Source organism: Dermacentor silvarum, chromosome 4, assembly GCF_013339745.2.
Source record: "Dermacentor silvarum isolate Dsil-2018 chromosome 4, BIME_Dsil_1.4, whole genome shotgun sequence".
Lineage (NCBI taxonomy): Eukaryota > Metazoa > Arthropoda > Arachnida > Ixodida > Ixodidae > Dermacentor > Dermacentor silvarum.
In genome coordinates, this window is record NC_051157.2 from 12,796,810 (window position 1) to 12,809,705 (window position 12,896).

Consider the following 12,896-nt stretch of genomic DNA (forward strand, 5'->3'; position numbering starts at 1 on the left):
GCGCGCGCTGCTGGGCGATGAACGCTTCGATTTCAGGCGGCCTCTGTCCGAACCGGGGTCGAGGTGAATTGGCAGTGTAACCCTGCAGTCCAAGTTGGCGGTAGTGGCACTCTCGGTATACGTGACCCGCCTCACCACAATGATAACAGAGCGGTCGCCGGTCGGGCGTGCGCCAAATGTCCGATTTACGTGTGATAGGGCGGTTGTCGGGAACGTAAGGTACCGACTGTGCCGAGTGGAGCGCAACGGGACCTAGCGGAGCTGATGCAGGGATGGAGCGGCTCAATGTGTCTCCATACGTCACACGCTGGAAATCGCTCACCGTGGGTGGGGATGTTGCCGATGTAGGGAGACTGCGCCTCAACACGTCAGCGTATGTCGTGCGCCGAAATCCACTCACCTGGGGTGTTCTTTCGGGGCGAGGTTGAGGTACCCCGAGTGCCTGCTGCACTTCGTCACGCACGATGTCGGCGATGCAGTTCACCGTAGGCTGCTGCGCCCGGTGCAGCTCTTGCAACTCGTCGCGGACTACCGATCGTGTTAGCTGGCGGAGCACTTCAAAGTCAGTCGCGAAAGATCCCAGACCAACGGTTGTCGAAGCAGCATTTACTCGCCGGTCATACTGGTTCGACCGCTGCTGCAGCGCCTTTTCCATATCAACGGCTTCTGTGAGGAACTCGGTAACCGTCCTTGGCGGGTTACGAACAAGCCCACCGAAGAGCTGTTCTTTGACACCCCGCATCAAATGACAGAGCTTCTTGTCTTCCGGCATGCTAGGGTCAGGCGACGCGTTGAAAAGCGCGAGGGCGTAAGCACCACCACTTCCGCGCAAATTAGAAGGAAAAATAACCCAAAGAGTAGTACCTTGGATCTGCTGCTATTTAAGGTTCGAGCCGGTTGCTAAGCTCAAAAACATACCGGAGCAAATATTCGGAACTAGATGAGGCATGTGTATGCTGCAGCAACAATCCAGAGACCACTCAGCACATCCTTATGGACTGCGAAGGGATTCACCCAGTGACACCCGTAGGTGACGTATACCTTCCAGGAGCGCTGGGATTTTAAATGGACGGGAGCATCAACCGGTCAGCAGTCGAGATAAGCAAGGGACCTTTAGAGTATTGGTGGAAAGCAGGGAAGATATCGATACGACCGGATCTGTTACAGGCATAGGCAGCGGTACAAGGCATATAGAGAAGTTTTGAAGGAAAAAAAAAGATTGAGGAGATGTATACAAAAATGATCGAATAAAAAATTGGCTGAGGCTTAACTCTTGTAAACCTAGTTATCACGAGCGCAAGGTCTGTTTGGCTTGGCTTTGCAAACACTATGCACACAGTGTTTCATTAATGTACGCTTCCGCGCTTGGTAAGATTCGCTACAACGTACTGATCTGGCCTCCCTTTGATCTGGTGTTTCAGCAGCCAACTTTGCCTTTGCTTGAGATTTCGCAGCCTGGCGTCTAGCTATATCTATATTGGATAATTGCATTCAGCCTGTCGCTTGCGCTGAAGCGCACGCACAGATGGCGCAGCCGGCGCGCCATCCATGGCGACACTGAGCCACCAAGCGCCGGCGAAGCAGCCATTAAACTCTCACCTACTCACGTGGTACCGCAGCGGCGAGACTCCGAGCAAGCGCAGCTGCGACGGCCCTCCTCAGCGGATCACGTGCCGTGACGTCACACCTACCACACTTGCGCTCCGGTGGCTCAAGGTCACTACGACGCGATGAATGACCTTGCGAGATATGGCGTAGTAGAGCTTTCGCTCTAAAACATGTATATCATACCTGATTAAATCAACCAGGCTAGGTGACTATTTGTCACCGCCCCGTTTCAAAGGAGATGCCAATAAATGATCATCATCAATCATCACCACGGCAACGGTGGCGCCGCCTGTGCAGGGGAAAGACAAAATAAAAAAGAACCAGAAAGTTTGTCTTCGTGCCTCCGTTGCTGCATGGTAATGAGGAAGTAGACGCTTCTTGCGGACAGAATGGATTAGACTTGCGCTACGTGCGTATGCGCATGCTGCCTCTGAAACGATGATGCGTTCAAGACGTCCGTCGTACTCGCTAGTAGTCAGCAACACAGCTTAACAAAAGGCTCGGTACAATTTGTATGCGCCCACGCTTTTGTGTTAAATTTGTGTGTGTGTGTGTGTGTGTGTGTGTGTGTGTGTGTGTGTGTGTGTGTGTGTGTGTGTGTGTGTGTGTGTGCGTGTGCGTGTGCGTGTGTGTGTGTGTGTGTGTGTGTGTGTGTGTGTGTGCGTGTGCGTGCGTGTGTGTGTATGCGCGCGCGCGCGCGTGCCTGGATGCGTGCGTCCGTGTACTCGTGTGTTGAGTCTTTATGCCCTTACACAAAGCTTCGCTGTATTAGACTCGAACTCGTTGGATCTGCTGCATTTTAACAGCGGAGCTTTCGCAAAAACTCGCCAAGCGATGACGTCACTGCGCACAGCTGCGTCATGCTTCGCCTAGCTCCTCTACCGCCGCGGTAGCGATGACGTCACTGCGCAATGCTGCGCCTTGCTTCACCTCGCGATAGACAATCGATAGCAATTCAATAGCGAATCGATAATCTATCAATAATCAATAAATTTCGGAAAATGCTGGGGATGACTTGGTAGCGCTTAGCCTAGCCAAATACGTAGCCAATCACCCGTAAGGCCAGGACCAGCTAGGTGCCGATTAGCTCCGCTGTTTCTTTAGCCTTGCGCCACTAGTGCAAGCTACGCAATTTTTTTTTTCGCAGCTTCGAATCTGATGAAGTGCAGACCATCAACTCCTTTCAGCGTTTCCTAAAATACATCACTCGTTAGTGAGTGCTTGAGCGGTACAGTTTTGTGCTCTTTTAATTGTATTCCGTAACGAGGTGGATCTCGCAATGGCATTACTTATTTTTGCAAATATACTGTGCTTTTCCCAGCTGTAATAAACTGGTGGACGTATGAGCGAGAACGCCTCGCAAGATCAGTTCTCCCTACCTTGCCTTGCTGCCGCTATCAGTTGCTCTTAACAAATGTGTTCAGAATACGGTGGCTTGGTTTCGGCACGCTCTAGCTCTCCTACCGCAAAAGGACACCGCTTGAGCGTACACAATATCATGACGAACAGAACTGAGCAGTTTATGCAATGAACAGCACGGACCAGCCTTGCTCGCCTTCAGAAGGTTGTGCTTTCGAAATCTCGCTGCAGCGTTTGCCATCGCCGTAAGACGTTGTGGATTGTGAAATACAATAAACTTCAGGGCCTAGATGCGTGTCTATCGCCCCGGAAAAAATGCTGGCCAGCTGCAAAATGCGCCGACAAGAACACTCTTTGCAGTGTGGGGCGAATCGACAAAATGAAAATGGCATATATGCATAAGCGAAATAATCTGAAGTACGAATAAGGGAGAGGCGGTCATGTTATGAATATGAATGAAAACGTCCAGAAGTCACACGTAATATATATAACAAAGAGACAAAGAAAATTTCAGTAAGCTGCGCTGGATAAGAGAGTAAGCAAGATATATCTTTTTTGTTCCTTTTTTTTGCATAAGTGTCCTTTTGCGGTTTAAGTTCTGTCGACAAAGTTCAGTACTCATTGCCAAACTAGGTTTCTAAATTTACTCCCGGCGATATACGCAATCGATTCGATCTGCTCCCTAAAATATCGTTTGCAAAACGACCAGCTCGACAATGCTGGACTTCCCACGCGTGCTTGCATGAGTTGTCGATTGTGACGTCATATGCGGGCTGTGCACCAATTAAGCAGTTTTGGTACTTTAGTTTATTCGTATCGCTGCTTTGACAGTGCGCCGTATTCGACGACCGAATGATTCTGGTTCGCGCGTCTCGTGGCGCCGACTGCCGGGCGTTTGCCGCGTGGTTTGCTTAAGTGTCCACTTTTATTGCGATAGCAATTATATGGACACTTCAACGGGATTTCTGCCGTCGCCGTCGCCATGAAGTTCCGTATAAAGTCCAAGGGTGATAAAATCGTCACCGCGCGCCGTATTCCCCCGCACGCTATCACGGAGAGCGAACGCACAGCGGAAAGCAAACGCGACCGTCGCGCGAAAAGACGTGGGGGTATGGGAGGGAGGGAGGGAGGCGGGGCGACGCTGTGCTCCGGCACGAAATGCGTATTTTGCAACCGGGCGCAATTGGAACTTGCCACTCAATGTCACACGCGAAAGCAAGAAAGCGGGAAGGCAACGCGGGGGGGGGAAGGGGGGGGGGCGCAGCTACTACTTTGCCAACAACTTCGCTCGTACTTTGCCCGGCTGTGGCAGTCGATCGCACGCACCGTCTCTTATCTCCACATGGCTCTGACCTTTGTATGCGCTGTGCATTCGCCACTCAGTTTCCGTTGAAGCGATAGACCGCACGAACCTACGCCCGCTGCGGCGGCTGCGCTTGCTGCCAGCGTTTTGACAGTCGTTGTCTGCGGTCATTCAGTGTGATCTATTCATGTTTGCTTGTGCGCGCTGACACCACGCTTGTTAATTCAGTTAGTAAGCGAATGTGTCCAAGTTTATGCAGCCGATAAAACTACTATCCCTACTCCGAATAGCTCTCTACTAATTTGCTATCGCAATTGATGCTTCGCCTTTCGGGCGAAACTGCGACATTTGTTTCTGATATTGCTATAATGCAATATACCCACTAGGAATGAGTGAATATTATGAAGCCGATGCTAGTTAAGAACCTAACGGAATGTTGGTGTCATTTTTTATTGTCAACGGAAGAAAGAATCTTTTAAAATAATTTCGCGTCATATGAAGTAAGAAAGTGGGCATGATGATGTCCCGTTATTCACGCTCCCAGCAGTTTCAGGTAAGTGTTAGGGTTTATGACCAGCTTAATATTAAAAAAAAACACCGCCCAAGCACTCCGTACAGATGGTTAACCAGCGAAGCTGAAACGTGGGGCCCCGGTGTTTAGCAGTGGGTTAATCCCGACGCTGTATTGAAGCGTTTCTCAATTATTGGTTACATGCTTGTGTATCTAGTGGAACGCAAGCGCCAATGGCGGGCGGACGCTGCTAACCACGACACCGAGCTAATTCGACATATAGAACGCATGCGACAACGGCGAGCCGAGGAGCCGGCGTTGCGGGCAGAGCAGGTACGACGCAGAGAACGACGTCACTAACGGCGCTGCCAATAGCGCGCGCGCTTGGGTGCGACATAGAGAACGACGTAACTGATAGCGCAGTCAATGGAGATGTTTACGAAACATGGGACGAACGGTTTTTCGTTTCACCTAGCCATATACAGCTTTCGCTGTAAAATCCCTCCACATGAATTACCACAATTCAGTGGAACTCATGCATTTAGGCACAAATGATTTTTCCACAACAGCTTTTCATGACTTGATAAAATTCTATATCGGCTAAGCTTAGTTAACTGTCCAAATGAAAGATGGATTTATTGTATACGATAAGTGTACGCGCGATGTATGAAGATGAACCACGATACTTCTGCAAAGTAATGTGAGAAAGTGGACGTAATGTCCGAAATAGCAGATATATCAGCAGCAGAACACCACAGCCATTGAGGTACCACGACGAGTTATACAGCAATGTCTAGCATTGTTCCTCCACGGAAATAAATGCGGGTTATTTAAATACAGTCCAATGACTCTACAACAAACGTCTCGACAACAAAATGACCGGTATAACGAAGCCGTTCATGTGCCGGCTGAATTCCTATTTTTTATGTGTTCCCACGCTCCATCGCCACGGGTGAACGATGGAGCGTGGGAACAAACGTTAAAAAAATTAAATTATGGGGTTTTACGTGCCAAAACCACGATATGATTATGAGGCACGCCGTAGTGGGGGACTCCGGAAATTTCGACCACCTGGGGTTCTTTAACGTGCACCTAAATCTAAGTACACGGGTGTTATCGCATTTCGAACGAACGTTGGGATGAGATAAAGGTCAAATAGGAAAAAGAAAAATCTATGTTCATGGTTTAGAAAAAAAAAAGTCACTACACACCTGACAGAAGGAAGAACACAGGACGACCGCTGTTTAAAAGATTCTGGCAGCGGTGGGATTCGAACCCACGCCTCCGAGGAGACTGGTGCCTAAAACCAGCGCCTTAGACCGCTCGGCCACGCTACCGTGCTTCGCCTGCAGCACTAATATCGCGTCCACCTTTTCCCAAAAAGCGCACGTAAAGAAGCAAAACATTCCGGCAGCGGTGGGATTCGCAACCACGCCTCCGAAGAGACTGGCGCCTAAAACCAACGCCTAAGACCACTCGGCCACGCTACCACCACTTCTTTACTGACAAGTGGATACAATTGGGCGAATAGGGGAGAAGCTGGACTCGGAAACATTTTCGTTCGTATATACGATCTGTTTATTGTTGGTCATTGCCTTCTACACCACATTGCCCGATATCGCGGTTGCTACTCACGAAGTTTTCGTGGTAATGAGCCGCTTCATGAGACAGAAGAAAACGCACCGAGCAGTGGAAACATCGCACAATGCCATTCACATACGCAATTTTTTTGCAAAGTCGATAAAAGTCAATGGTGCCCCCGAAGCAACAGCAGCTGGTAAAGACATAACACAGCCTTACCACGCTTATACGAACTGCCAGTCTGCCAGTTTCGCTCGAAGAAAGCTTTCGTCTTGTGGATATAATATTTGCACACGTCTGCACATACAGGCGTGCTTCGAAAGTTATGAAGAAACCATCGAATAAGATTGCAACGTAGGTGGTGCTGGGAGTGATGCTGCATCAGGCGGGGTTAGCCAGGCATACATAGCTGGCAATTGTTCCGCCTGAGCCTCCTATGAATTGAGATCAGGGGTACGTAACCATGGTGTCGATGAGTCCCATGTCTCGCAAGAAGGCAATCAGGAATCGTTGCACTCTCTTCCCGATTGCCGCGGGCCCTCCGGGAAAAACGACGTCTTCAAAGGTCCTGTGCGTAAGACCACTTTGTTGCAGGCTGTCGGCCATCGTTCTTATTTCTGGTTCTAACTGCGGGCATAGCCAAATGAAATGTTCAATGTCGCCGATATCCCCTAGAAGGCACAGAGCGGGGAAGCGCAATGTCTAGTCTTGAATAACCAATCGGGGGTGTACGCGGAGTCAGTTCTGATGCGGTGCAACCACGTCGCTTCCTCGCGAATAAGTCCATGGATCACACAGGCTTGGTGTGGAGTCTTGTGGATCACCCTAAAACGATTGCAACGTATACTGTTTTGTACCATACTGCTCTTGTCTCTGACATATTTATCTTTTATTCCCTGATTGAAATGTCGTTCTTTTGTGCGGATTTCGCACAGCTGCGCGTGGCATTACAGCGCTAGCATAGCAACTAGAGAGACGCGCAGCTGTGCGTGAAATTCATCGCAAACGGGTGCCTCGCTTTTGTCATGTATTGTACATTGTTACACAACACGCAGGGCCTAGCGCATCCTTTCTGTCACCGACCATGGGCCGATCACGAAGGTGGTGTAGTGTCACATAGCGTCTAAAACTCCTAGCTGCCACGCGGGAAGAATGAGGGAAACTTGCACGCCATCACTTTTATAAGTTAATTGCTGTTGTTAGACGCGACGCACGCGCCAGGAGTCTCAAAGCATTAGCTTGCACGAGCGAGGAGTGGTAAGGTTGTCTTTTCTCGCGCTATGCATGGGCATTTGTGGCTCAAAGAGGGGAGCATCGGGCGGTCTTATTTGGGTCTCTGGTTCAAGTCCCACAATGGAACACGCAATGTTTTTATTGAACGGCAGCTGGTGTTAACACGCAGCTGCTTTGGCCCAAAACTACGTTACTACAAACCACAATATTTTAGTCTCGCGTACCCGTTTAGACCAAGCTCACCTAATCTTGAGCCCCGTCGCCAGCTGTCGGCGCAGCCTGTGCTGGCCTGCCAGTTTGATGATGCGGCAGCTGACGACAAAGCCGTGGGGAATGAACACTGGCGGCAAGCATGTGATTAAAACAAGCTGAGTGTTGTCATGGTTTTTATTTAGTTCTTTATGCCAGTTCCGACAGCCCCCGGTGAAAGATGGCGGCCCCCTAAAGGCGCTGCAAATTCTGATCTGTATTGTGAGCCTCATAGAGTTCCACACTATAAAACCTAGAGGGAAATGTGGCGCTGCTGCGCTGTGGTATGCATGGGAATGCCGGTATATTGTGGATTCGGATTGGCATCGTTCTTGGAGAGCCAGAACGCCTTGCAGACGCGCCTGGCTAGCACCGTTCCGTCTGTCACAATGATTCATTTCCTGCTAAAACAGCACGCAAAAAACTGCTTTAGCTTTATTATTACAGAAAAATATGTTTTGTTTAATTTTGAGGATATACTATTGGATGCACAATTCTATGAAACGTAAAAAGTATCAGCTGGCCGCTAAAGTTGGAGGGCAGACGACAAGATTATTGCTCGCCTTGGAACAACTTGTCGTCTGTTCTTGATTTTATTAGCCTGATTCTGCATTGTAGGTGAGTAAACTTTATTGACAGATGTAATATGGGTGAATGAAAGCCTTTTATGTAGATTTTATTTTAAGAACGCGTTATTTGTGTAGCCATATCCACGTTTTAGACGAAGCCTCGTACAACACCAGCCAACACAAGCCTCGCAGACACATATCCCGTCATTCCCATGAAGGCACGGCAGCCCTTTAAGAAACTCGCATAGAGGGTGGCGCCAGTTTACCCTCTAGGTGTTATAGTGAGAAACTCTATGGTGAGCCTTGCGACTCCCTTCCCCCCCCCCCCCCTCTCTGCCATCAAGCCGAGAAGGCCAGCGATCAACCGACCAGCATCAAATCCCGGCCAGGTATTGAAAAGAAGCTTCGCGTAAAAAAAAGTCACAGGCCTGCGCGGCATACGCAGCACAGTCACAGCGTAAGCTCTGGTGAGCGGCTTAAGAGTAGCAATTTCGGCACTACGCACAACAGGGTCTTCGCGGCAAAGTCTCTTCGCCTCGTTCTGACGAGAGCGATCTAAACTGTCCGCCCGGCGTCGACGGCGAGCTGCGGTTTGTAATGCTCTCTGCACAGCAGTCTGCTGAGCTCGATGATGCTTGGTTGTAGCCGCGCACGTAGTTCTACGATTCGCTTCTTCAGCAGCGGTTCGTACCTTGCCAGGAGACGCCGTAACGTGTACCGAAGAGGTACCGAGAATACGTGGCGCACATCTCATATCGGGATCGCGTTTATTGCGCGCCTCGTCTGAATCGCATCTCGTTGTCTGCGCCTGTGTATGCGGCTTTTGCAGACGCGTTAACTAGATGGCGCCACCATACTGGCGGAGGCTCAGGTCATCTGCGCCTGAGCACCTGCCTAGGGCACGCTTTAGGGCCTTTTTCTGACGCTGATAGCAAGCGCTTACGTGGTTCAGTAAAAATGTGGTTGATCCCTCTTATATAGGAATCGGTATAGAACACGAAAGTGAAACGTGTCTTCAATGACATGCGGAGGCACCACATGCTACTTGCTCGAAAGCTACAACGCGCCGCAACCGACTGCGCTTACGAACGCGCATCCAAAGTGCATCCGAAGCGCAAGCGACGCGCGATGCGCCGCTCGGTTAGCACGGTCCCAAACAGTGTCGCCGTCTGGTGGCCTCCGGCGGAAGGCATCACCGGCGGTGCCAGCGTCTCCCATTAGAAACGCCCGGCGGTCGGCACACTAGTAAGTATATTCTAGGCACTATAGTCGCACTGCTGAGACCACCGAAGCGTTCACTGTCGGTGCGCGTTAGTGTCATAATGCAGTACTTCTCTTTTCTGCTCGTAGGCGGCGGCACCGCCCCGAGCAAGAGCGCGGGTACACGGAGGAGTGTTAGATATATAAGGCGCGTCTGTGTAGCTCTCTGCAATTGCGTTTGTGGCGCAATGGGTTAAACGCTCGGCGATCTATCGTCGCGGACCGAGAGGTCGTGGGTCCGATTTCCAAATTTTGCATGTTTGTGGAACTTTTTCTTCTGGTTTCTTTCTTTGTATTATGTTCGTGTACATTGTAAGCTGACGTATTTCCGTGACGGAAAAAAAGCTTACGTGGTTCAGTGGTAAAGTATCCGACGCCCACGCAGCGGGCCTGGGTTCGATCCCGGCAGAGACCGGGTACTTTTTTTTCTGCATTTCGGGCGATAGCAAAAAGGTAGACTTCTCAACACTAGCCCTGAAGCAATTGTCTCTGCTTTTCATCGACGAGTATTATTTTGACCGCATACACATTTATACGGACGGTTCCACGATTTCCAACAGCTCTACCGGAGCAGTAGTTGTTCCATCGGACGCCGTCACTTTGCAATTTAAATACTCGCACAATACCACGTCTACAACAGCAGAACATGCGGCTCTTCAAGGTGCACTCAATTAAATGCTCCAGCAGCCGCCAAATCGTTGGGTCATTTTCAGTGATTTCAAAGCAGCCCTACAAACTCTGCAGTTTTCCCTACGACAAGCGTTACACGAGCAGCTAGTGCACGACATTAGGCACGCTCATCATCATGCGCTCTAAGAAGGACACGACATTGTATTTCAATGGTTGCCGAGCGATTGCGGAATTGTCGGCAACGACAGCGCAGATGAAGCAGCACGTCACGGCAGATCAAAAACGTCAGCTGGTTCCTGTACCACTCTCAAGAACGGTTGCTGCGCGGCAACTTCAATCGATTGCTCGCCACATCACACTTCTGCGATGGAATTCACCGGGTTTCACCCACTCAGGTATGCACTCTCTTGAGCCTAACTTGTGTCTTTGCCTACCACCTGGACTTTCCCGTCGTGAAACAACTTTATTGTGTCGCATGTGGTTGGGTGTCGCATTTACTAACGCCTATTCGTTCCTAATAGGGATGACCTACAGCGCGGCGTGCAATTTGTGCGGGTGCGACAAGACTCTCGAGAACCTTCTGTGTCACTGTCCACTCAACGACGTATTCTCCAAGCTAAACTCAACCAGTTAGATAACAGAACGCTCTCGGAAGAAAAGATTCTTGGGCCATGGCCTATGCATTCTTGCATGCAAAAGGCCACAAAAGCCCTACTGCAGTTCGTGAAGAGTACTGGATTGTACGAACGCTTGTGACAGCGGAGATTCTTCTGAGACTGTCTCTGCGAATGACGGACTCCAATTTTCTTCTTTTCTCTCCTTATCTATTCTTCCCCTTTCCCCCTACCCAAGTGTAGGGTAGCCAACCGGACACGTCCTTGGTTAACCTCCCTAACTTTCCCTCTTCGCTTCTCTCTCTCTCTCTCTCGGGCGATAGCGGTTACGCGGCGGCGGCGGCGGCGGCGGCGGCAGACAATAACGCGAACCAAAACGGCTATTACAATGAGCCCATAACAGCTTAAGCTGTAAAAAAACAGCGCTAGCTTTTCAAACTTCTTGAAAGCATACAGGAGCCAGACCGACAAGCGACGAAGAGGGGATATCCGCTAATCACCATACGTAGAGCGCTCACAGCCAAGTGCAGAACACTGAGCCTTGCCCTTTAAAGAGAAATGTTTGCTGCGAGGGTCATCGTGCAAGGAAGGCCGACAACACCTGCAGTTTTGGCCAAAAATTATCAAAAGACAGCAAGCGGAGGCTGCAAGCGTGCAACTTCAAAGTCGACGCTGAACGTCGTTGGCCTAAAAGTTTGCTTCGGTTAACACGCAGCCGCCTTTGGGCACCGCCGCGAAACCTTTCTAGTTATTGCCTTTAGAAGTGTTCGAACGCGCCAGCACTTTTCACCGCCCATGGGCCAATGACAACGAATGACAGCAAGGCCTCAACACAAGACCGAACGGCAAGAGTGAGTGCTCTCTTCTCAAAGCAGGTCGTCACAAGGCGGAAGCCTACTTACCGCCACTTTGGTCGTAGAACCATAAAATCCAGCGCCATCGCCACTGCACCGAGGTTGATATACGGCCACTCGATCTCGTGTGCTTTGATCGAGCAGCTATGACTAAAGGTGACTTAACCAGTGCTAGACGCCGTCTTTCATCGGTGGAGGAGAAATAAACAACATACAGTGGAAGCAGGCGTCATAAGGGCCGCGACACTTTCTCAGTTCTCTGTCGCTAGCAAGATAAAAACATACACTTGGCTCCTTCCGGCGCTGCGCAACTGGTATAGTCGACCACTTTGTCATGTTACTGCTGCCTCTGTTCCACTTCTTGAAGGCGGGAACATTTGCCAAAGAAGTTTTGAAGAGCCTTAAGTGGCTCTTCAGTTCAACTTTCTGCGAAAGGGAAATGAAATGTTTCGCACAGTCCTGCTAAGCCTTCTTTTGCACCAGCATTTTTTTGTTAATGTGGAGCATTTCTTTGCCCAGTCGGAGCCAAGGGCAGAGCAAGGTCACGTACGTGCAAGGATGCCTCAATTTTGTATCGGAGAAATGTGGGCCGATCTCGCAGAAGGCGCAGCTCGAAAAGCCGCCGGACATAGTGCAAACAAACACCGGATATAGCGCGAATTAGGGTGACTCGATTGTCCCGTATCGGAGCTATATAGTGAAACCAGACAATGGATATAGTGCAAAATAGGGGGGGGGGGGGGGCTGATTGGCAGGTATTGTACATAGAGTAATAAACATCGGTTATAGTGCGAATTAAGGCGGCTCGCGGCGGCAGGTGATGCACGTGAGCATTGACGTGAGCTTCAACACCAACATGCTGTCGTTGCCATTTGATTGCCTTTGTGACAGTGTGATCATTCTTTCGTTGTCCGCTGATCGTAATCTATCGTCCGTTTTTATTCTATTGCCGTCACTGCGTCGTCATATTGTCGTCATCCCACCGCCGTCGTCATTCCGTCATCATTCCATCGTCGACATGCCACTGTCGACATCGCGTGATGATTACAAAGTCGCCGTCATGCCGTCATGGTCGTTTCATCGTCGCCACTTTGTCGTAGCGATTGCACTCCCCTTCAGCCCATT

General features: G+C 50.1%; 1 non-coding gene across 1 annotated transcript; it reads right to left on the reverse strand.

Moving 5' to 3' along the window:
- Positions 1-6,036: 6,036 nt before the first annotated feature.
- Positions 6,037-6,118, reverse strand: Trnal-uag (transfer RNA leucine (anticodon UAG)). The gene has a single exon. It is a non-coding gene; the product is annotated as a tRNA-Leu (tRNA).
- Positions 6,119-12,896: the final 6,778 nt, after the last annotated feature.